General features: G+C 35.2%; 1 protein-coding gene and 1 long non-coding RNA gene across 6 annotated transcripts in view; one reads left to right on the forward strand and one right to left on the reverse strand.

The window, feature by feature from the left end:
* The window catches only part of LOC141495407 (guanine nucleotide-binding protein G(q) subunit alpha), a 302,819-nt gene that overhangs the window by 176,685 nt on the left and 102,601 nt on the right, over positions 1 to 23,533 (forward strand). The gene's annotated exons all lie outside the window — the stretch shown is intronic.
* Positions 1 to 23,533, reverse strand: part of LOC141495408 (uncharacterized) — a 156,255-nt gene that overhangs the window by 37,262 nt on the left and 95,460 nt on the right. The window contains exon 3 of one of the 5 annotated variants that reach the window (XR_012470764.1): positions 8,433 to 8,548. The exons of the other annotated variants lie outside the window; for them this stretch is intronic. This is a non-coding gene — a long non-coding RNA (uncharacterized LOC141495408). The remainder of the gene's footprint in view (positions 1 to 8,432; positions 8,549 to 23,533) is intronic. 5 annotated transcript variants of the gene reach the window in all.

Below are 23,533 nucleotides of genomic sequence, written 5' to 3' on the forward strand. Positions count from 1 at the left end.
GAATTTGTTTCATTTATTTGCATGTCTTTCTTGGTCCATATGACAGAGCCATATATGGGGCTGAAATTCGACTTTTCTGTTCAAAAATATCAACTGACCACAGAACAGATGAAGCTAGGAAGTGATTGATCAGATAAATAGGAAATAGAGACATACATTCTGGAGTAGACTGAAGCCAGTCCTTGAGAGCTGGTTGTTAAATTTTCAGTGTAAGCATTCCTTCCTGAGAAAATTCACAAACACTGCAAAGCAGGACTTGATTTATTCTTAACTGAACTGTCTAGACTTCAGAAAGTAATGAAAAGAATGTTAATAATACAAATTAAATGATGTTTTTTCTTTGGTTTTTTTTTTTTTGGAAGGCCACTTGTTATACATTTACCAGCACACCCTTGTAATACATTTGAATGTAGATATCCTCTAATAGAGTACAGAAAAGTCATTTTAAAAAGTAAAAAAAAAAAAATTAGCCCTCTTTTATAATTGAAAAGCTTAGGCTCAGAGCTACAAGACTGATTGTTTTTAGACACCTCATTGCCTTCAGAGTAGGCAGTTAACCCACATGCAGTTTTTTAGCAGCATAAGCTTGTCTGTCAGAGTATGTTGGACTCATTATGATTCATCTATTTGTTATGCGATCAATTGGAGCTCTCTCTCAGTTCTTCCACACACGTGGGAGGTACCCATTCAACTTTTCCAGTCAGCTTTTTTTTTTTCTGGTGGGGGAGGGAGAGGAGAGAGAAAAGATTGCTTTCTAGTGAAGTCTATTGGAGCTTTGTTTAAGGAGGGATCCGCTGAACAAAAACTGATGTAAAAGATCTAATGTTTGCAGGATAGTAACATGATATATTGTCTCTTTCCCCCCCAACAACCACAGTTTTTCTTTCAAACTTTCATTACATCTCGGTATTTTTCTTCCTAACATCAATTGATATGAACATGAAAATTTCCTATCTCATTCCTTTTCTTCTGTAACTGACCCCCTCTCAAAAGTTTTGTTTTTGTTTTTAGACACTGAAAAGGTTATCTATTTTTAGTAGTTCACTACACCTGGATTCCATAGGCTTAGTGAGTATAGTCTGAAACATAAGCAATAAAATACTTTATCAACTTTTTAAAATCATTTCTTTCATGAGGCAAAATAGTGAGAACATTAAACATAATTTACTATGTAACTTTTGATGACTAGCATCTCAATCTAAGAAATTGGTAGAGATATTTCTTTCTGACAAATTTTCACAATAAGTTTAATCTTAAGAAAGAAAAATTAAACTTGCTTTGTTATTAAAGGTTTAGGACAATGTAGGAGAGCAATGAACTTCATTTTGAAGAAGAATAGTTTTGATTTTACAAAGATTAATGACCTTTGGGAGCTGAAAAAAATTTTAAGTTAAATATTCCTGGTGGAGGAGTAAGTTTATTATCTACTTTCTCTATCCCCTAGGGTTCTGTTAATAGTATGCTATTAGCCATGAAGAGAAGAACAACCCATTTTCTCCTTTTCACACACACATACACACACACAGAGGAAAGAAAGAAAATGTTCTGTTAAATCTCATGCACCTTAAATATGCAACTCCGCTTTTGGCAAAGCAGTCTCAGAACTCCAACTTGTTCCTTATGGTTTTATTTGTTTTCCTCTTCATTCTCTTTTTACCATGTGCTTGGTTTTTCATTGCATTTCCCATGTGATGGAATCATACTTGGCAGCATAGTCATAAGAATATAATCTCTCTGTGGTTCAGTTGAACTTAATGTGTTTGTAGGGTGGGGCTGCATAGCATTCAGGAAGCTCACTTATTAGAGGAACTGACTAGATGGGAGTTTTGCCTTTGTGTATTTTAATGCCCTTCCCATGTGCTATTTGTCTGAGGAGGATAGTGAGAAATTCGAGCAGGAATTAACTGTGGATGGTGGAATTAATTTCTTTTAGGTACAAGGATAAAAGAGAACCTGTAAGGTAGTATTTTGCTCTACCAGAGCAATTTTTTTTTTAAAAAATAGCAAACAATAAGCACAGTGGAGTCTTGAATTCTCTCTTTCATTTCATTCATATAACTGTAAAAATATTTTTTAGTTATGGAGAATCATTTCTGTTTTCCTTCTCATATTTTGAACAGTGCTGTTAATAGGTGTCATTACTTCTTGTAAAGATTTTGCCCAGATGAGAAAGTAAACATATTATAATTGGTAGTTACTCATAATTTTTCAAGACATCCTTTTGAATACTGTAACATCTGTGATTTTTGTCCCCATCATTTGGAACTTTACCCTTTCCAGATATCTTGAGACATGATCCTTCAATCCTTTCAAAACTATACCACCCCCCATCCTACCCCCATCCCCATATAGATGTACTCTGCGTGTACTTGGTCTGGTCCAGCTACCCTTCCTGTCTTTGTTTTGCTTAATGACATTTCCACTTCCTCATGAACCCTATCGGGGAATGTGATCTTAGAGTTCAAATGTTGTGGTTCCACTGACATTGATGGAGAAAATAGTTGTTTATACAAAGCTAGATGTCATAGTGGGGAGTATGCTGAACTCTAAGTCAGAATGACCTGAGTTTGAAACCTACCTTAGACATTTACTAGCTGGGCAAGAAAGAAACTAAAACTTTTGAAACTTCAGTTTCTTCCTCTTTAAAAATGGGGGAAATTACAGTCCTTACATCATTGAATGTAAGGATCAAGCGTATATATGTATATGTTTCTATGTATATATGTTGTCTGTCTTTCATTCTTGAAGAAGATCATGATATTAGGGGGCTGATGCCTTGACAAGTACATGAATTGGATTTGAGTGAGGGGATGCTGTGTTAAGTCACTGGTCTCACGTTTTCCTCCAGAATCATCTTGGTCCCGTGTCCAGATATGAATCAGGACAACTGGAGATGGTCCTGGATGGGAGGCAGTCAGGGTTAAATGACTTGCTCAAGTATACACAGCTAATAAGTTTCAAGTGTCTGAAGACAGTTTTGAACTCCCATTCTCTTGATTCCAAGACCAGTGCTCTATCCATTGCACTACCAAAAATATAGACATATATACCCAAATATATGCATATTTGAGATTATATAAAGGGGAAAAGATCATTGGAAATCTTAACTTATATAAATGTTAGCAATCATTATATTTCCCATTATTATTTGACCATTGCACTTTCCTTTTTCCTAATTTTATATTAGCTCTCCACAGAGGGAAAAATCAAGTAGATGAAAAATGCCCATTTTATTCTTATTACTGTAGTCTCTTCCAGATCACCTTGATTTCTGAATAGATTTCTCACTGCTTCCCTTTCCAGAAGGCCATTCAAAAATAAAAAGAAAAAAAAGCTATTTGACAAAGCTGACTAGTATACCAACAGTTTGATAGTATATGTAATATTTCCCTCCCATATATTTCTCTACAAAGAAAGAAAGGAGATAAAGAATGCTGATAGCTTGATGAGACAACCCATATAACTGTTCTGTCACTATATATCTATATCTATATATATATCAACTTACATATATACACTCTGCAAAGTAAGTTGTACAAATACTGGGCTAAGACTAGAATTGAATTAAGTCAAAAGAGCAGCTTATGTTGCATTTAGGAAATTGTACAAAATTTTGTTTTATTTGAGACTGAGTCTCATTATCTCACCTAGTTTGGAAATACGGTAGCCACCCATGGACTTAATACTAATACTGATTCAGTAGGGAAACTGTTGTTCTTATTGTTATTGTTGAGTAATGTTCAACTCTTCATGATTCCATGGCTTGGGTAATGGGGTTTTCTTGGTAAATATACTGGAGTGGTTTGCCATTTCCTTCTCCAGTGTATCCCCATTTTGCAGAGGAGGAACAGAGGCAAATAGGTGTTAAATGACTTGCCTAGGGTCACACAACTAGTAGGTGTGCAGATTTGAATTCAGATCTTCCTGACTCCAGGCCATTGTTCTAGCCATTGTGCACCTTAGATGCAAGGAAACATGACACTGAACAAATTTTCTCTCCTGACCTGTTTTCCCCTCTTTAAGCAATGTAGTAGATCTCTGTTCCTGAGATTCACTATATTAGGGTCAGCCATCTGCTTGACTACAGACCTACTTAAGTTACTTCCATTAGATAGTGAACTCCTAGAGGGCAGACTGTCTTTTGTCTCCATATGGACCTCCAGTGCTTAGCATAGGAAACATAGATTGATTCAGCTTAAAACTTCCACACTCAAGCCATCCACCAGCCTCGACCTCCTCCTTCTTTAGCTGACTTTTCATTTATGTACCTCATTGCCATTGACTATAAAGTCCTTTAAATGGTCCCAAATTTCTCTTGAAATACTTCTTTTTTATTATCACCATTCCTCCCATTGGTGTGACATGGTTTCAAAATCAAGGTATAAAACAATTTCTAAGAAATCTAAATTGTGGGCAGTAGAGAATCACATTCTAATGATATAAATTCTTAGCACTTCACAAATGATGAATTATGTGCATGAAATAATGAAAAGGGCAATGTCAAAGAGTTATGTATTAGAGAAAGGTGTTGAGATAACTGCATATTGAGAGTGAGAGATAAATATTGAGAGATTTTGTAAGAGAACATGAATAAAAGTTCCACATGATGATTAATGAGTTGCAATCTATATTAAAAAGCCATGTGAAAGAGATCAGGGATACACTAAAAGGTAAATGTGTTAAAGATATTGATTAATAAATTATAATAGGATAATATAGTTGTGGAGAGGTGGTGTCATAATGCAAAGAAAGATGACCTTGAAGCCTAGAAAATCTGAGTTCAAATTCTAACACTGATACATATATGTATGCATGTGTGTGTGTGTATATTGGCTGTATGACACTACACTTAACTTCTCTTTTATAAAGTTAAATTATTTTTAATTTATGAAAGTTCTTTAACAGCAGAATTAAAAGATGATTGCATGGGAAATTGCAAATCTATTATGTAGTATTTGCTATTCCTTTTAAATATATAATGTTATCATGTAATTTTCTTTATTCTCTTTCTTCTTCCCCCATCTCACCCCACTCCACTACCTAGAGATGGCTTTCATTCAAAACAAATCTGACTACTCTCTTTCTCTATCTTTCTATGTCTGTCTCTGTCTCTGGGACTGGGTCTCTACCTCTCTCTGTCTCTGTCTCTGTCTCTGTCTCTGTCTCTGTCTCTGTCTCTCTCTCTCTCTCTGTCTCTGTCTCTGTCTCTCTGTCTCTGTCTGCCTGTCTCTCTCTCTCTCTCTCTCTCTCTCTCTCTCTCTCTCTCTCTCTCTCTCTCTCACTTGAAAATACAGAGTAGTATTAAGGCAATGAAAAGCTCTTGAATTTCTTTTTAGGAAATTTTACACTCATTTTGAGCAAGTCTGGAGTAAAAGCATTGTATAAAATATCAGAAAGGTGGCAATACGTTCTCCTTTGCTATCAAGTCAAAGGAAGATTCAACCAAGGAGCAGGTTCCTTTATATTGCCCCAGTAGTCCACTCCCAAACATATCTCAAACTCAAATCTGTCTAAAAACAGAACTTGGTGTCTTTTTACCCCAAATACTCCCATCTTCTTGACTTCCTTATTTCTGTTGAAGGCACGACCATCTGTCCAGTCACCCAGGTTTGCAAACTCAGAGGCGTCTCCACTATTCCTTTCTCCATTGTCCTCCCATACAGTCAACTACTAAGGCTTGTCAGGGTCATTATCACAACTTATGACCTGTCCTCTTGCAGTAGACTTCAGGCTCCAAACAATGACTAAATTAATATCTCTAAAGCACTGGTTTGACCATGTCATTTCTCTGTTCAAAAGTGTCATGAGTTCCCTCTTGCCTCTAAGTTAAAATATAAACTCTTCTGGACTTTTGAAGTGCTTCCATATCTGTCTCTGGCCTGCCTTTCTAAATTGAACTCCTCTTCATACAGTCCACCCAAAGTAATCAGATTGCTGATCTTGTGTATGAAATTCCATTTCTCACCTCCATGTCTTTGTTCAAGTTATCTATTCATCTCTGTCATGAGATGCTTTGTCTTTTGTTCTTGAAGAAGATCATGATATCATGGAGGTGATGGCCATGACAAGCATATGAATTGGATTTGAGTGAGAAGGTGTGCTGTCAGAGTTAAGTGACTTGCCCAGGGTCACACAGCTAGTAAGTGCCAAATGCCTGATACTGGATTAGAACTCCCATCCTCCTGACTCCAAGGCCAGTGTTCTGTCTACTGCACCATCTAGCTGAATCAGCTAGATATCTGTTTTACAGACTCACTAAGCTGTCTGACTTAAGGGCTTAGAGCAGAGGTTCTTATTCTAGAATGAGCTGACCTTTTTTTCTTTTTTATAGCTGTATTCCAATATAATTCGTTTTCTTTGTCATCCTAATGTATTTTTATGCAGTTTAAAATACTCTGACATGGAATTTTTAGGCTTCACCATAAGGTCAAGAAATCTATGACACAAAAAGAGATTAAGAACTCCTTTTCTATAGTCACCTTATCTTGACCCAGGATCTAGTACTCTGCCTAGTAGTAGTACCTTAGTAGTAACTTAAGGCAGCTAGGTGGTGCAAGTAATTAGAGTACTGAGTGTGGAGTCACTAAAACTTGAATTCCAGTTCAGTCTCAGATACTTCCTAGCTATAGAACAAATCATAAACCTCTGTTTGCCTCAATTTTCTCACCTATAAAATAGGAATACTAATGGGACCTGCTTCACAGAATTGTTGTAGGGATCAAATGAAATCTTTGTAATGTAATTAATATAATAATATGATATAATATATCAAATAACATGTAAAGTAGAGATATTTGTGAAATACTTGGCACTACATAAATGCTTATGTTCTTCCATCTGGGAATTATTTGCATGTTTTATATTTAATTTCCTACATTCTTCCAACAGAACGTAAGTTTCTTGAGGACAGGAATTGTTTCATTTTTGTCTTTGTATTTCTAGCTACTGTCACATAGTCAGAATTTAATAACTAATTGCTTTTTTTCAGAATTGATATTGTATTGATGTGGTTTGCTTTTTATATTGTAGTCATTATTAGATATCTTTCCTTCCTCATCTCCCTATATTGCTCTCTCTTTTCCTCAATAAGCCTTTCCCTATAATAAAGAAAAATTGTCATGAAAAAAATCAACCTTTCCAGTAACCAAGTCTTACAGAATATGCAACATTCTGCTCTCCTTATTTGCCTCCTCTCCAGACAGAAAAGTGTCTTTCTGAACTCAGGTTTAGTCAGTGCATCTATCTATTATTGTTAACCTTTGCATTTATATTCTTTTCATTTATGTTTTTATAGTCATCATATTTTCTGTTTTCTTGATTCTTTTAGCCAGTTTGTATAGTCTTCTCATAGTGACCTTATTTCTGAATTCCTCAAATTTGTTGTTTTTTGATAAAATAATATTATGTGCTACTCGTATACAAAAATTTGTTTGGACATTTTCCAATCAATGGACAGTTTTTTCACTTTTTTTTAGGTTTTTTGCAAGGCAAATGGGGTTAAGTGGCTTGCCCAAGGCCACACAGGTAGTTAATTATTAAGTGTCTCAGACTAGATTTGAACCCAGGTACTCCTGGCTCCAGGGCCGGTGCTTTATCCACTGTGCCACCTAGCTGCCCCATTTTTTCCACTTTTTAAACTTCAGTAACAGCAAAAAATATGCTATGAATCTCTTTATCAGATCTTTTGCTCTCTTTGACCTTCTTAAAATATATTTCCAGCATGACTACATCTCTTCCAAGAAGAATTTCAGCTTTTGTAATAGATTAATTTCTACTGAAATTTTTGGGTGTAAGTTGGTGATGAAAACATCAGTGTCATCATAAAGCTAAGTTAACTACATTAGACTTCTGCCTTTATGAGAGGAATGAACTTCAAGGAAATATAATTTAAGGAAGTAACAACAAGAGTGAACCACATGGAGAAAAAAACCTGCTCCTTGGCATGTGCCCTCATTATATCCAAGAACCACAATTCCTTACTTTTTAATCCCACTATTGTGGGAAATTTGACTATTTTTTTGACTTGTTTCTTTAATTTTTCCCCCTGTGCCTTTAGTTAAGAATAGTAGAATTTTCTTCCTTTTTCTTTACCCCCCCCTTCAGCTTTATAACAATTTCCCTTTTCTCTTCCTCTAAAATATTTCAGCACAGAGACAGAATTGAGTAAAATGGCCAGCAGAGTGATGAGTGACAGTTGGTTCATAACAGTTTTAAAGGCAGCTTGCCTTGCAGACAGACTGTGGAGGAGGAATGTTTTCCTCCCCCACAGGAACATACAGTTTGCAAGTGCTAGAGGAATCACCTAGAATCTCAATTGAAAGATTCCTTCCCCCCCATCACCCCTCCCCCCATGAATGAATCCTGTTGCTGCCATCTCAAAGCCTTAGGGATTTTTCTTTGTTTTATTTTCATTACTGATAGTTACCCATTACCTTGAGATATTTCCTTGGCTATCAGTACTTTGGAGTATTTTTGGGAAGAATTGCTTCTCATTTAAAGCATCATTCACTGGAACCTTTCTTTGATAATACTGGTGATAGATGAAAGGCTACAGACAGATAGATACATGGAGAGATATCTTATTAATTGCTATTTGACAGCCACTATACTAAGCACTGTTTTGTACAAATAGAAACAATTGATGCATTTCTTTCTCCCAAGGAATTTCTATTCTAACAGAGATAATAGATAAAGGGGAGCTGGAAGGAGTAGATGATAAGGAAGATGGTATGGTCCTGAGAATCCATTCATAGGTCCTTGACTCTTTGGGTCTTTTCCAGATAGAACTTAGATGTCAAAAACATAAAAACCTGGTGGGGGAAGTCTAAAATCTTGCTATTAAATGTCAAACTTAGATGATTACCAAATGATAAATTCAAAGAATTACAATAGCACAACTTATTTTTCTATTCTTATTTGGCAATTATCTTAGATGATGCAATCAGGAAATCTTAGTCTTATATTTCAGATGACCAGATCCAGTATGCAACTCTATAATTAAATTTATTTCATTGTGGCTAAATAAATATAGTCTTCCTTAGATTTATAATGATTGGCAGTGGCTTGGGCAGAAATTTTTTCACTTTTGTCTTTATAGCCACAGTTCTTTGCATAGCATTTGACACATAGTAAGTGATTAATAAAAATACGTGTTAATTGTTGTATTTTTATGCTTTTTTCCTGGGATCTAATTGCAAATTCTGCTTATAGATTACTCTTCTTTAATTCCCAACTTAATTGACATTGAAGCAGTCTATTATGTAAAATTAAACAAAAACTATGAACATAGGAATGGGAACTAAAAATTCAAATACTGATTGACAATCTTAACCACAACCATCTGCTATCATGATTAATTACTTTAATATAACATACGGAATGGTCAGATTGTGAAGGGGGAAAAACTTGGTGTCTTTTCAGCAAAAATGAAAATCTAGAGACTTTCATTCAGTAAGTTAAAGAATATGAGACAGGGGTAAGGTGTGTGGATAGAGACAGGTATGAAGAACCTTTTTTCTCAGCATTAGCTCCAAGTACAGTATAGCCTTATAACATCATAACATTAAGGCAAATAAATAGCAAGTTTTTTTTTACTTTATTTGACATGTTGACTAAATAAAAGTATGCTCCTTCCTGCCAGTAGTGAAAGCTTGTCATCCTATAAGGCATTGAGAAGAAGAAAAGAAATCAGTTTAACATTAAGTATTCAAAGATCTTTAGCAACAGTCATGCCAAATCTTTTTGGTATTATGCCCTTTAATTTTTCTTCAATCTTGGGAGAATATCCCAGTGTAGCTGTTGAAGTTGAATTCTTGGGTGAAAAGTTCTCATTCCATATATGGCAGATCTATTTTGATCAATGATTTCAATATAGGACTAGAGGCCTCTACTGAATTCAGTAGAAGAACTGTTACCATTGAGGTCGTCATGATTTGTTATGATTAAGTGATTTCTTAAAGCTTATTGCTGGGGGTGGCTAGGTGGTGCAGTGATTAGAGCATGGGCCCTGGAGTCAGGAGTACCTGAAATCAAATCTAGTCTCAGACACTTAATAATTACCTAGTTGTGTGGTCTTGGGCAAGCCACTTAACCCCGTTTGCCTTGCAAAAACCAAAACCAAAAACAACTTACTGCTTGATCAGGGATAGAAGTGATATTTCCAGTTAGATATCAGTTATTTCTAATATACAGACAGGTAAGATTATTTCTTTCTGGCAGGTTAAGTATATTTTCATTATGGCAGTTGAATTGGCAGAACTTCCAGAACTTTATTTCCTGTAAAGTCTTTAAGAAGCAAACTTTGAAGCCAATTAACCACATTGCCTTGCAAAAAGAAAAAAGCATAACAAAAAGAAGCAGACTTTGGGGATTGCTGGCATCTAAAGTGACATACCTGGGCAACTTAGAGGCTTCAACAGAGGTATAATGCCAATCTTGGCATGGATGGTTGCCACTCTTTTTTTCATAAACCAATGAAATTGGTCAAATATCCAAATATCTCTCAGGTATAGTTTACCTTTTAACCAATATATTGTGTTCATTGGTTGTAAGAGTGATATGGTTTTATACTTCAGTTACTTGCTATTATTCCTCTAGGATATTTCCTCATTTTATAAAACAGCTTGATATTGTTGTTTGTGATTTTGCCTTTGATGAGTGGGAGTATTTTTTTGTTGAATTGTTTGGAACGTTTCATTCTTTATTATTTCAGAATGAATTGATAAGAACCAAGAAGGTCTTAAAAAAACAATATTTTTTATTCAGACACATATCATTTTTGAGATGTATAACCAAATGTTTTTGAATAAATACCAAGGACAGTCAAGCATGATGTTTGTATGTGATAAATTAACATTGGAAGAGCCATTGTAAAGTCAACAAAAGGAATTTATAGCAATTTCAACTGAGATTAGTTCATTCATTCTATTAATAGTTTATTCTCAGATTTATACTATGCATAAAGAAGTGTAGCTCCTACTTTTAAGGAGTTTATGATGAAGTGGAAGACAAAAAACACACATCTTAAATTCTTGATCCCCAAAATCAGTAGGGAAAAATTTAAAATTATGCAAATTGATTATGTAGCTACCATGAACCAGATTAGAAGAGGAATGAAAACCATGACTAGGGGAAAGATAGGGGGTCCAGTAAGAGAAAATTCCTAAAGAATATAAGTTCAAGATTATATTTTGAAGACAAAATATAACCCTTCTTATAGGGAAAGGAGAAGGCATCTATGATAAAATGGGAGGAGCAAAGATACAGAAACAGGATTAGAAACATTCCATTCAAGGAAGAGCAGATTGGCTTGACTGGAGCAGAAAGTTTGGGTGGAAAAAGAAAAAAAAATGAGATTGCTGAGACCAAATAAGCCTCCCATAAGTTCATGACCAAGCTATTCAAAATATCATGAACATGAAGTAGCCCCCCTTTTTTTTCCTCTTAGTGAGATGGAGTCAAAATTCTTCCCCATATCTTAGAAGCTTCTTGTCCCTTTCTTGGATTCCTTTCCACTAACTCAATCATTGAGAAATCAAAATAAGTTGTTTAGATAGTCTGGATATGTTAGGTGGACCTTATATGACAGAGGTTATCCTGAAGCCACCAAGATAGTATTTATGCTCACTGTCTACCATCTGACCAAGAGGCATGATTGACTTAAAGTATGTTTCTTGAAATTTCCTTGGCTTGCTGATGAACTGATAATTCGACATACTTTAAGATTACTTAAGTAGTAGTCTACAGATAAAAAGGTCCCTCTCCTGTTCCTAATTACTGAACTAGTCCAATCACTCTCATTTTATTTTTGTTATTAGGTACTTTCTCCTAAATACAAATCATCTTTAAGGCTGTAAATATTAGTATTTCTATTTTAGAGCCAAGTCATAGCTTTTACAAAACAATTTATGACGGACTAAAAGCAAATATTGCTTGGAGTCAAAAAATTCAGAAGATAAGGGTTCAGGTCCTGGTTATAGTGTTTATTGTGTGACTTTGACTAAGTAGTTCTTAGTTCTGGGTCTCAGTTTCCTTATCTGCAAAGTCAGAGCAGGGTGAAAATCTTGGTTATTATTCAGTACTGTCTTTGAATTATTAATTAATTTAATTAACTTAATTTAATTAATCTTTGAATTAATTAGTTGTTTTATTTTTTGCTTTTACCTATACTTCCAATTTCATGAGTGGAGGGGATTCTTAAGTTGCCTGAGATTCCTCTTCTTCCATGAATATATAATGCATGTATACAAATATGTTTAAATACTACATTACATACATATAGTATTTATATAATGAATAAATGTTAAAAAAACTTAATGTATTTAGTATTTAAGCATTTTTCTTATGAAATCACTTTTCACTTTATTCTTTTTATTATTATCTGCACAAATACAATCTTAGTTCTAAATTATTTTTCCAGGGCCATAGAGTTAGATCATTTAGATGAAAGAGTCAGAAAAATGGTGACTCCCTTCCTTCCCTTTTCTTTGCAAGGGCTGTTGCATAGAGCTCACACCCATGCCCCTACAAATGAGGAAAGACCAATTGATCAGAATTCAAGGATAGTTGGAGGAGAAGCTCACATCTTCTATTTGAAACTCAAGTGTTACCTACTCTGTTCCACTAGTAGTTGGATATTCCTAGCACATCAGCTTCCTTTGACAGTCTAATTCCTGCCAAATGCAGCTCTAGGTCACATGCCTCAGAATAAAAATCATTTCCCTTTATTTCCTTCACTACTGCTGCAGCCTCAGTTTTTGGATTATGCTTTCAAGTTGTGTCTTTTAGGTAGATATCTTGTTAATTTTTGTCTAGACATCAGGACAGAGCCATCTAAACCACTTTAAAGAAAACTAAGGAATATCATCTGTCCAAAGCCCGGAAGATTGTCCTCTTTTCTAAAATAACTATCAAAGTAGGAATAAAATCATACTCTTGGTAAAGGTGACAGCTCTGAAATTAAGGCAATTTCATTTTGTTACTGTGGCTACAACAGATTTCCTTTTGCACAAACTTATGGTACTGTGTATAATGTAGAAAATTCTACCATCCCATCTACCTTTGTGCTTTTGTCCTTAGGATCTGGTTTTGTTCTTAATTTCATTGCCTCCAAACTGGGCCCCCCCCCCAAAATAGAACTATTATTTTATTATTTATTGGTCCATTTTCCATAATAACCAAGGAGTAGGATATTGGAATACAGCCATGTTCGTTTCCATGCTCCATCACCAGAGAGAGAGAGAGAGAGAGAGAGAGAGAGAGAGAGAGAGAGGAGGTATTGTTGGGTTTCCTAGGCAGTTCAACTCAAAATCTCAACTCAAAAATGTTCTATCCTTAAAAAAGATCTTTTGGGGAGTAGGGGAATGATGGAGGGGGTTGGGGTATTGGGAAGTGTGAAGTAAGAAAGAAGATAGGATTTTAATTCATTTGGATTCAGGGCTCCCTGGAGTTTGACTTAGAGAAGCAGCACTGTATCTATCCTTAGGGTCTAGAGAGATTGAGAATCTCCCAGTTCTTGGTAGTTGTTGCTTGTTGCATTTATTTCCCAAATCTTAGTCCCTGAAATGAGAGCTTTTGCCTGGGGCTGACACTTTGGCTCTCTCACAGCTATTTTTTCTCAGAGTCACAACATTTTTGTCACATCTCCTTGTTTATTAGAAGGGCTGACTGATGAATTGTTTCTAAATCCCACCAATTATAAGGTAATTTCTTATCACCTCTCCCCTTGGTGATAATCAATTCTTCAGGCTTCTTTAATGTACTCTGGAGGCACTTCTGGGCACTAAATAAATTACTGAGCTCTTCATTATACATTGAAGAAAAATGTAAATTCACACACAAACTAACCAATCTGGGACTTTCAAATTCAGTTGGCTTGACTTTTTGAAATCCAGCTTCAAATTGGAGCCCTCTGTATAGAAAATAGATAATAATGTTTGTCCTTCCTTTTCTAAGAAGACATCAGGAAGGTGATGCTATAACAAGCACATGAATTGGATATTTTTTGGGGGGGGTGGGGGCTGTGCTAAGTCACCAGTTGCACTTTTCTCCTTCAGAGCAGGATGATTGGAGATGGCCCTGGATGTGAGACAATCAGGGTTAAGTGACTTAGTAAGTGTCAAAGGCTGGATTCAGACTCTAGTCCTCCTGATTTCAAGGTCAGTGCTCTATCCACTGTGCTATCTAGATGAACCCAAGCAATCCATTCAGAATGACTGACAAGGTGAGGACAGAAAAAGTGTTGATCTTCAACTGATTTGCTCATAAACTGTTGGTACTCATTCTTTCTCAAGTGATGGTTTATATAAGTCTCTGGGTACATGTTATATCTCTAGAAGAAACTATAAGCTTCTCAAGGGCCAATACTATTTTTTATTTTATTTTTGTCTTCCTAATGACTAACGCAATCATTTGACCATAATAATGTAGTATGCTGCTATGGAGAGAGTGCTAGATTTGAAGTCAAGAAGACCTGGTTTCAAATTATGACTTTTTAAAAATACATTTTCTGTGTGAACTTGGGGAAATGCTCTTTGTGTCTCGGTTGCTCATCTTTAAAAATAGTGTGACCTCTGAGGCCTTTTCAGCTCTAAAGCAATGATATTCTGAATTTTTAAAAAATTAAATTATTTATTTATTTATTTTTGTTTTATTATCATCAAGCATCTATTAAGCATTTGCTATATGTCTGTATATGTCTATATATGTCTATATGTCTATATGCTATATGATCAAGCTCTGGTCCTGGAGTAAGGAGAACCTGTGTTCAAATTTGACCTCAGACCTTTAGTAACTGTGTAAACCCTGAGCAAATAGCTTAATGCTATTTGCCTCAATTTCAATATCTATAAAATGAGCTGAAATTAAAAAAAAATGACAAATCACTTCAGCATCTTTGTCAAGAAAACCACAAATAGGGTCACAGAGATTTATACATGACTGAAACAACAGCATATGGTAGTTAACTATGTTCAGCATCTGTAATAACAAGAATGAAAAATAAAACAGGCCTTACCCTCAAGAGGCTCAATCTTAATAAGGAAGACAACAAATAACTAAGTACAAGATATAATATCAAGTAAGAGATTTGGAATTTCCTTTTGCATAAATTGTATTTTGGGTTGAGTCTCTAAATAAACTGGTCAAGTCTCAATCATTACCTGGGTCTGGGCTGGGTGGTGGGGAGGGAGGGAGTGGGGAGACAATGGGGGAGAGGAGTAGGTCATTTATCCTTTTATATACTTAATTTTTTCCCTATGGGAAGTTAATTTGTATAACTCAGTGACAAAAAAAAATTTACTTAGGAGTGAACTTTCCACTTTGTTTCCAGTAAGCTAAACTTTCTTTCACAGACATCTTAGGGAAAATAACTCATAAAAGGCTCTCAATAATGACTGAATATGGAATCCTCAAGATGTCAACTGTATGTTTCAATCTAAACTGTATTAAACAAATTGACCTTAAACAAGAGTGATCAGAATGTTGTCAAAGAAGGGGAAAACATTTTTTTGAATCTCTATCAAAGTTACAATCCTTTATTGTAGTGTATAAAAGTAATAATTCACTGAAGACACTCCTGTTGTTCATAGCAATGAACAAATGTGACTCCTCACATGATTTGGGTTTATAACAAGTTTGTTAAACTGCTTTTGTTTCTTTTAAAGAAAAATTTGATGCATCATCTCCAAAGGTGCAGTCTACAAAGAGGCCAAGGATTTTCACATTTTTCTGTTCAAAAATGCATTGAACACTCTATCAGATACTGGCTCTCAAATACTATTTAAATTCCTAGTAACATAAAAGGGGAAGGAGACTTTACTCTCCATTTTAAAATTAAATTATATCTTTAAAATCAGAGAATCAGAAGCTTAAAAGAGATCACACCAATCCCTTTCCTTTCTCTATACTGAACCTTAAATATTTAAAATTTGTAATCATCTATCTTTTTCAGAAGACTTTCTAGACCAGAAAGTTGGCCAATTACTTTTGGTAATTCTTCTGCTAATGACTAGGATATTCTGACTTGCGTTGATTAATTAGTCGGTCAATGTATCAATAAATAACAATATAAATACAATGAATTGAAGACAATATAAGCAACTAAAAAAGCTAGTATTTCTTTTCTTCTAGTATCAGCATTAAAAGAAGGTTAGTGCCTAAGGATAGGGAGTTAGAAGTACTGTTTTACTTTGGTCATACATATCTGGATTTTTATGATTTTTAGTTCTAGATACCAATTTTTGACTGCCATGAATAGCTAAAATATTATTGTATATAGACTTTTCTCCTTATCTCTTTGAGGTATAGGGTTCATAGCCATATACTTATGTCAAAAGATATATAAGCACTTTGTTAACTTTCTGGATATAGTTCAAAATTGCTTTGCAGAATGGCCAGACCTATTCATAGCTCTTCCAACAGTGTCTGTTTTCCCATAATCCCTCTAATATTTGTCATCTTCCTTTTTTATCTTTGACAGTCTAATAGATGTGAGGTGGGACTTCAGAGTTATTTGCATTTCTCTCTTTCAACTGTTTCTCTATTGAAGAATGACTGCTTTAGTTTTATAATTTAAACAATTTCTTCATATCTCTAGAATTAAAACTTTACTAGGAAAACTTTTTTTTTTGGCAAGGCAATGAGGTTAAGTGGCCTGTCCAAGGCCACACAGCTAGGTAATAAGTGTCTGAGCTCGGATTTGAGCTCAGGTACAACTGACTCCAGGGCTGGTGCTCTATCCACTGTGCCACCTAGCCGCCCCCAAGAAAACTTATTGCAAAGATTTATTTTCCTAGTTAACCTTTTCCCTTTTTAACTTTAATCACATTAGATTTGTTTGTGCAAGAACTTCTAAATCTTAAATCCCCACATCAGTTCACTTTATCTTGAGTGATTCTTTCTAACATGTTTTTTGGGTCATAGATTCTTCCCCCTTGCATAGCTCCAAAAGTTAATTTCTTCTTAGCTACCCTTTCAAGTACTTTAATGGCTGTCATTTGAAAAAGAGATCCTCAAACTTGTCATGTTTGACCTAAAAAGACATAATGAGGAGCGATCAGAGGCAGATTTAGACATAATTAGAATGAATGTTCTAATAGAGCTATCCAAAATGGTCATGAGCTATTTCAAAAGGCTCTCTCTCTCTCTCTCTCTCTCTCTCTCTCTCTCTCTCTCTCTCTCTCTCTCTCTCTCTCTCTCTCTCTCTCCTGTCTTCCATTTTTTCTCTGCTTCTCCCACTCTCCCCTTCTGCCCTTCTCCCCTTTCCCTTTCTCTCCTTTGTCTCCAGGTTGTTAAGCAAAGGCTGGAGATAGTCACTTGTTGGGTATGTTGTGGAGGAAAAAATTATGGACTAAGCTAGATTATAAAAATTTAAAGGCAGAAATTAAAAAAACAAAATAAAAAATCCCTGTTTGCAAGAAATGCACAGTCTATTGGAAAGGGAGAGGAAGAGAGATAAATAGATAAACAAACAGTTCTGTCCAAGCAAGACATATATTGGAGATGTGATATATTAAATATAGTGTGTGTATATATATATATATATATATATATTATCATGATTAAATTGGAGATAATCAAAAGAAGAAAGACATTTGCATCAAGGGAGAAACTCAAAAGGTGTCTTCTAGAAGGAAGGTGAAGATTTTGCTGAGATTTGAAGGAGCTAAGACCAGGAGATGGAAATGGAGATGGGGAAAAGACAGAATTCCAGGCATGGGAGAAGGGCAGTGAGAATGCATGGGAGTTGGGAAATGAGATGTCCTTGTTTGAGGAAAAAGCAAGGAGGCCTGTTTCACTGGATCTTAGATTAGGAAGGAATGAGTAAGAAGTAAGTAGACTGGAAAGAGGAGGAAGTTTCCAGGTGATAAAAGGCTTTGAATACCAAATAGAATTTTATATTTAAATAGCAGCCATACAACAGTTAAAGAACATGCAGTTGCCTCTATTGTCAATGCATTGTCAATACATTCTTTGATAGGACTGTGTAGTGCATTTAAAAAAAAAATTAAAGTTCATGATACATATCAATGGCTTACTATAATGACAACTAAATTAAATTATGGAGATCCAATGTGAAGTGTGCATTTCAAGTCAGAAAATATGGAACTAGTGTTGACGCTTGATTGATAAATATAATATAAAAAGGTCAAGATGAGGAAGAAGAGCTAGTTATATAAGGTAAATATCCTGTATAAATTTCTTTTTCTGCAGTTAGATACATTCTTCCTTTCCTCGGTTGAAATGGGTAACTACTGATCATGAACACCAGTAATAGAGTCTCATATTCAACTGAAGTCTGGTTTCATTATTTAAAAGTCTGTAATGAGATCGTGATATTCTTAGATTAAAACCATGAAATGTTCTGAGCTGCAAAAAAATGATTACCTCTCTGCCTTGAATCACTTTCTCTCCTTTGCCATATAGTGACCACCTCACCCCCAAATAAATCTTGAGGAAGAAAACTGTTATAGCTCTGTATACTTAACGTATTCAGCCTTAGTAGAGGTGAATATAATCCTCTAATTTGAAAGTTAAATTGAAGTGAAGCAGTTCCCCTCCAAATGTAATAATAATAACAGCTGGCATTTACATACTGTTTAAAGGTTTGCAAAGTTCTTTACATTATCTCATTTGAGCCTTACCACAATCCTGTAGAAACTATGCAAGTTACCACATTACAGATTTTATTATTCCCGTTTTGCAGAGGAAGAAACTGTAGGTATCATGGGTTCCATATCTGTTTAAGTGTTTGGGATGGGTTTTGGACCTGGAGCTTCCTGATTACAGATTTAATCCTCTGACCACCATGCCAAGCTGCCTATATCATGCACAGAATTGGTTAGAAATTGAATTAATTATGCGTTGTCAGTAGTCTAGTTGAATGTAAATTTTAAGTACCCTTTGAAAATAGTTTCTTTTCAAAGATTCTTTGCTAGGTCACATTGCTTAGGATATTGGTACAAGGATTTCCATTACTGAGACAATGAAGAATAGTGTTGAAGGCACTAAATTGACATCTTTAACAATAACCATGACAAAGCAAGAATAAGAATAGCCCACTCTAGGAAATGGAGTATGAGAGACAAACTGAATTTTGGAAGATTGAAGACTCTTTCAATAGTCAGCAAAGGATTTTTTTCTAGAGACTTTAGATCTGGCAGAATTTTAGGGATTTTAATCACTATTTTAAAATATTACTGAGGAAGTTTACTACTAATAATTTATTTTTAGATCATGCTAAATATCCTTGAGAGGGGGGATTAAAAATGGTCAATCAGAAACCTTCAAGTCAATAAATTATTTGGCTGGTGTATATAGGATAAGATTAGACAAAAGAATTTCTTCTAAATATTCTATTTAATTTCTAATAGCTTTTTTTTTTTAAAAATCTATTTAAATTTATTTTCTACACCATTTTGCTATGCTAGATAAAGCAGTGGAGTTTGATTCTTAAGGACCTGGGTTCACAATGTGTCTCAAATACTTATTAGTTGTATGACACTGAGCTTGGCAAGTCAAATCTACCTCTCACTCAGTTTCCTCATCTACTGAATATGTAAAATCATTCTGTATATGCTTCTATTTGTTAATTCTTTTTTCTGGATATTGAAAGCATCTTCCTTTATAGGTCCTTTTTGATTGTTTATAAAGTCAAAATGATTTAGTGACTCAAAGTTGTTCAATAACAATATTACTGTTACTGTTCTATTGTGGTGAACATAAAAGTTATATATAATTGTATATATACATATATAAATAGGTTATTAGTTTCATGTTCAATCATACTTTTTATACTATGTTATGGAAATGTTTCTTTTACTTAATAAAATAAATTAGAAACAGAAAAAGTCATTGCCTATTCAAGGAATTCTATGGATGTTATGCCTATGTGAGACTTACTCATAAATGACTAGCAGAATAATTGAAAGGGCTGGGTTGACTTCTCTGCTGTCAGCTTCATGTTTGTGGGCTATCATTCATGTTGGGAAACATATCAACTGATGACTGCAAAGGTGGTTCATTGTCTCTCTGTCTCTGTCACACACACCTGTATATTTTCATGTATATAAATGCATACCTATGTAATTTCTTTTTAATGGAATGAAAACAACATTGGGATGAGGACAATCAGCAAACAATAGATGAGCTCTTTATATATTTCATGTTTTAGTTATATAATCAACAAACTAACTGCTTCTTGTGTGGCATTTTAAAAAACTTCATCCTTTAGCATCTGGCTTGGACCCAATAGTCCTATTCATTATATCAAATGATACACACTAAATTATCAGTAAGTTAATGTAAGACACCACATGATTCCTGCCCCTATGGAACTCATGACAATATGCATGGCAATATAAACATACAAGATATGTGTATTATGTGTGTATGTGCAGATGTATACAAATTGAAGATAATATGAGAGGGGGAAGTTCTAGAACTGAAGAGGGAAGGAGATGAAAGGTGCAAAAGGTACAATTTGAGCTTAGTCTTGCAGGGATCCCGGGAAGCCAGGAAGTGAAGGAGAGGAGGAAGAACATTCCAGGCATGGGAAACAGTCATTGCATAAGTGGGAAGTAGAGGTTAGAATGACTGAACCAAAATATGTGGGGGAAGTAGAGAATGAGAGGTTGCAAAGAGTCAGGTTGTGAAAGGTTTTAAATGTAAAACAGAATTTACATTTGATCTTGTAGGTAAGAGGTAGACACTGGAGTTTATTGAATTTAACAAAATAGATTGGTTATATAGGGTATAGGCAAGTTAGGAGCTGCAGATGAATACAAAGTTACAAGCCTGGGTTTTCTGGGAGACTGTGGTGCCTTCAACAAGTTGGAAAGATCGGAAATATGATGAAATCTATTTTGGAAATACTGAATTTGAGATGACTGTGCAATCCAATAGATATTATATGACAGAGTTGGATATAAAGACCTGACAATCATCTTTGTGGAAAGGATAATAGAACCTATGGCTTTTGATGAGCTCACCAACTGAGATAGTATATAGAGAGAAGACAGCATAGAAATGAATTTTGGGTGATAAACATAGTGGGAATGACATTTTAAGATCTAGCAAAGGAAACTGGGGAGCAGTCAGACAGGTAGGAGGAGAACCAAGAGAAAACAATGTACAAAAACCTAGAAAGGAAAGTATACCCAAGACAAGGTGTTCAACAGAGCAAAGACAAATGTTGGGGAGGGAAAGCCATTAGATATAGTAATTAAAAGAGCATTGATGTCTGGAGAGAGCATTTCACTTGAATTGTGAGGTCAAAAGCTAGATGGTAGAGGGTTTAGATTCCAGAATGGATTAAGTGGAGGTATTATTGTAAATGTCTTTCTCAAGAAGTTTAGCTGAGAAAGAGTAGAGATATATAGATAAGTTAGTAGAAAGAAGGAATGGAGCCAGTAGATGTGGAGAATATTGAATATTGGAGTATGGGGATGATAACAGGGACAGTCTATTAGAGAAGACAGGATGGAACAGGATCAAAGGTGCATGTAGAGGGTTGGTCTTGAAAAGCATAAGTGCCACATCTTCATTGTAAGTCAGAGTTGAAGGACGAGATAATAAGGGAAATTGCCTGAATTATGTGAGATAATGATTAAGAAAGGAGAAGAAAAAGGTCTCAGCAAATGGCTTCTTTACTTTTTCTTTGCTTTTTTTTTAATGAAAATGAGGTCCTTGGCTGATAAAGTATAAGGACGGGGTCATGGGAAGCTTGAAAAGAGATGAAAAGTTTTGAAATAGCCATTGGAGTGACTGGATAGTCATTAATTAGGGAGATGTAGAAGTGTTGCTTTATAGCAGTGAGGTCTTTGTTGAAATTATGCAACATAAACTTGAAGGGGTCCCAGCGAGCATGGAATTGTGATTTTCTCTAGTTCTATTCAGTAGCATATGAATAAGAACTAGGGAGACATATGGAAGGAGTCAGAGTTTGACAACAGGACAAAGATAAGAATATAAATGATAATTTAAAGTTGAATTGATTCACCAAGAAGTGGAGATGAGGAAGGAAGAATAGTGTCACCATCACCTGTCTAGGAGTAATGATGACACTATTAGAGATAGAGCAATTAGAATTCACAGTGAGGACAAAGAATTGTTTGGAAGGGGTCAATAGGTAGAGGGAGAGAAGAAAATATAAAAGATGCTGAAAGTCAACTCTATCCCCAACCTTTCTGTTAGTTTTCTAATCAGGACTTCTTACACTTGTGCCAAATTAATTTGTTGGAGGAAGGGTTCTGACACCCAGAGGATGGTCTGTCTAAAGTTCTTTTGAATTTAGAGGAGTGCCCCATATCTAAGAGAGTACTGTTTTTGCATCTTTGGCATAGTTGATGATCACCACTATTCCAACTCCAAGAAGGCCTGTGGGGGCAAGCAAAAGGTATTCATGGGGCTTCTGGTAAATGGCCCCAGGAAAGGAGTAATACAGTAATAGGACTGTGATGGTGGTAATGACCCATGCCAAGAAATTTAACAGTGAATCTACTTTATCTTGAAATTTTCTCTGAGATGCACATTGATTTATTTATCCATCCATATACTTTTTTGTAAATGATTTTATTTCCCCTCCAATTATGTGTAAAAACAATTTTAACTTTCATTTTTTTTTAAATTGAGTTCCAGTTTTTCTTTTTCCCTTCCTCACCTCCTCCCTTCCTGAGTTGGTAAGCATTTTTATGTAGACTATACATGTTCAAACATGCAAAAATTTTTACCATATTAGTCATATTGTGAAAGAAGATATAGACCTAAAGGAAAAGAAAACATGAAAAAATTAAGTGGAAAAAATAGCATGCTTCAATCTGCTTTCAAACTCCATCAGTTTTTTGTTCTGGAGGTGGATAGCATTTTTCATTATGAGTCTTTAATCAAAATTGCTTTGAATTATTGTACTGCTGAGAATAGCTAAGTCATTCTCAGTTGATCATCCTTCAGTATTACTGCTCCTGTGAACAGTGTGCTTCTGGTTCTGTTAACTTCACTTTGCATTTGTTCATTTCAGTTTTCCTGAATTTTTCTGAAATCAGCCTGCTTATCATTTCTTATAACACATTAGTATTCCATTACAATCATGAAACACAACTTGTTCAGCCAATTCTCAATTGATGGACATCCCCTCAAATCCCAATTCTTTTCCACTACAGAAAGAAATACTATAAATATTTTGTCCATATAGATCTTTCCCCCTCAACTCCTTCCTTTTTATCTCTTTGGGATGTAAACCTAGTACTGGTATTGCTAGGGAAAAGGGTATGCATGATTTTATAACCCTTTGGGCATAATTTCAAATTGCTCTCTAGAGCGGTTGGATTGATTCATAACTCCAATAGTGCATTAGTGTTCATGTATTAAATACAAGCAAAAAACAACCCTTGGTTTCATGGAAGAAGACAGTATATAAAAGGGAGTTGAAAAGTGTTATCAAGGTGGGGGAACAGGGAGGAGAGAAGATATCTCCAAGGGGGGAGGGGTGGTGAGGTCCAGAGAGAAAGAAACACAGCCAAGATGGGAAGGAAGCATG

This window comes from Macrotis lagotis, chromosome 8, assembly GCF_037893015.1.
Source record: "Macrotis lagotis isolate mMagLag1 chromosome 8, bilby.v1.9.chrom.fasta, whole genome shotgun sequence".
Taxonomy (NCBI): Eukaryota; Metazoa; Chordata; class Mammalia; order Peramelemorphia; family Peramelidae; genus Macrotis; species Macrotis lagotis.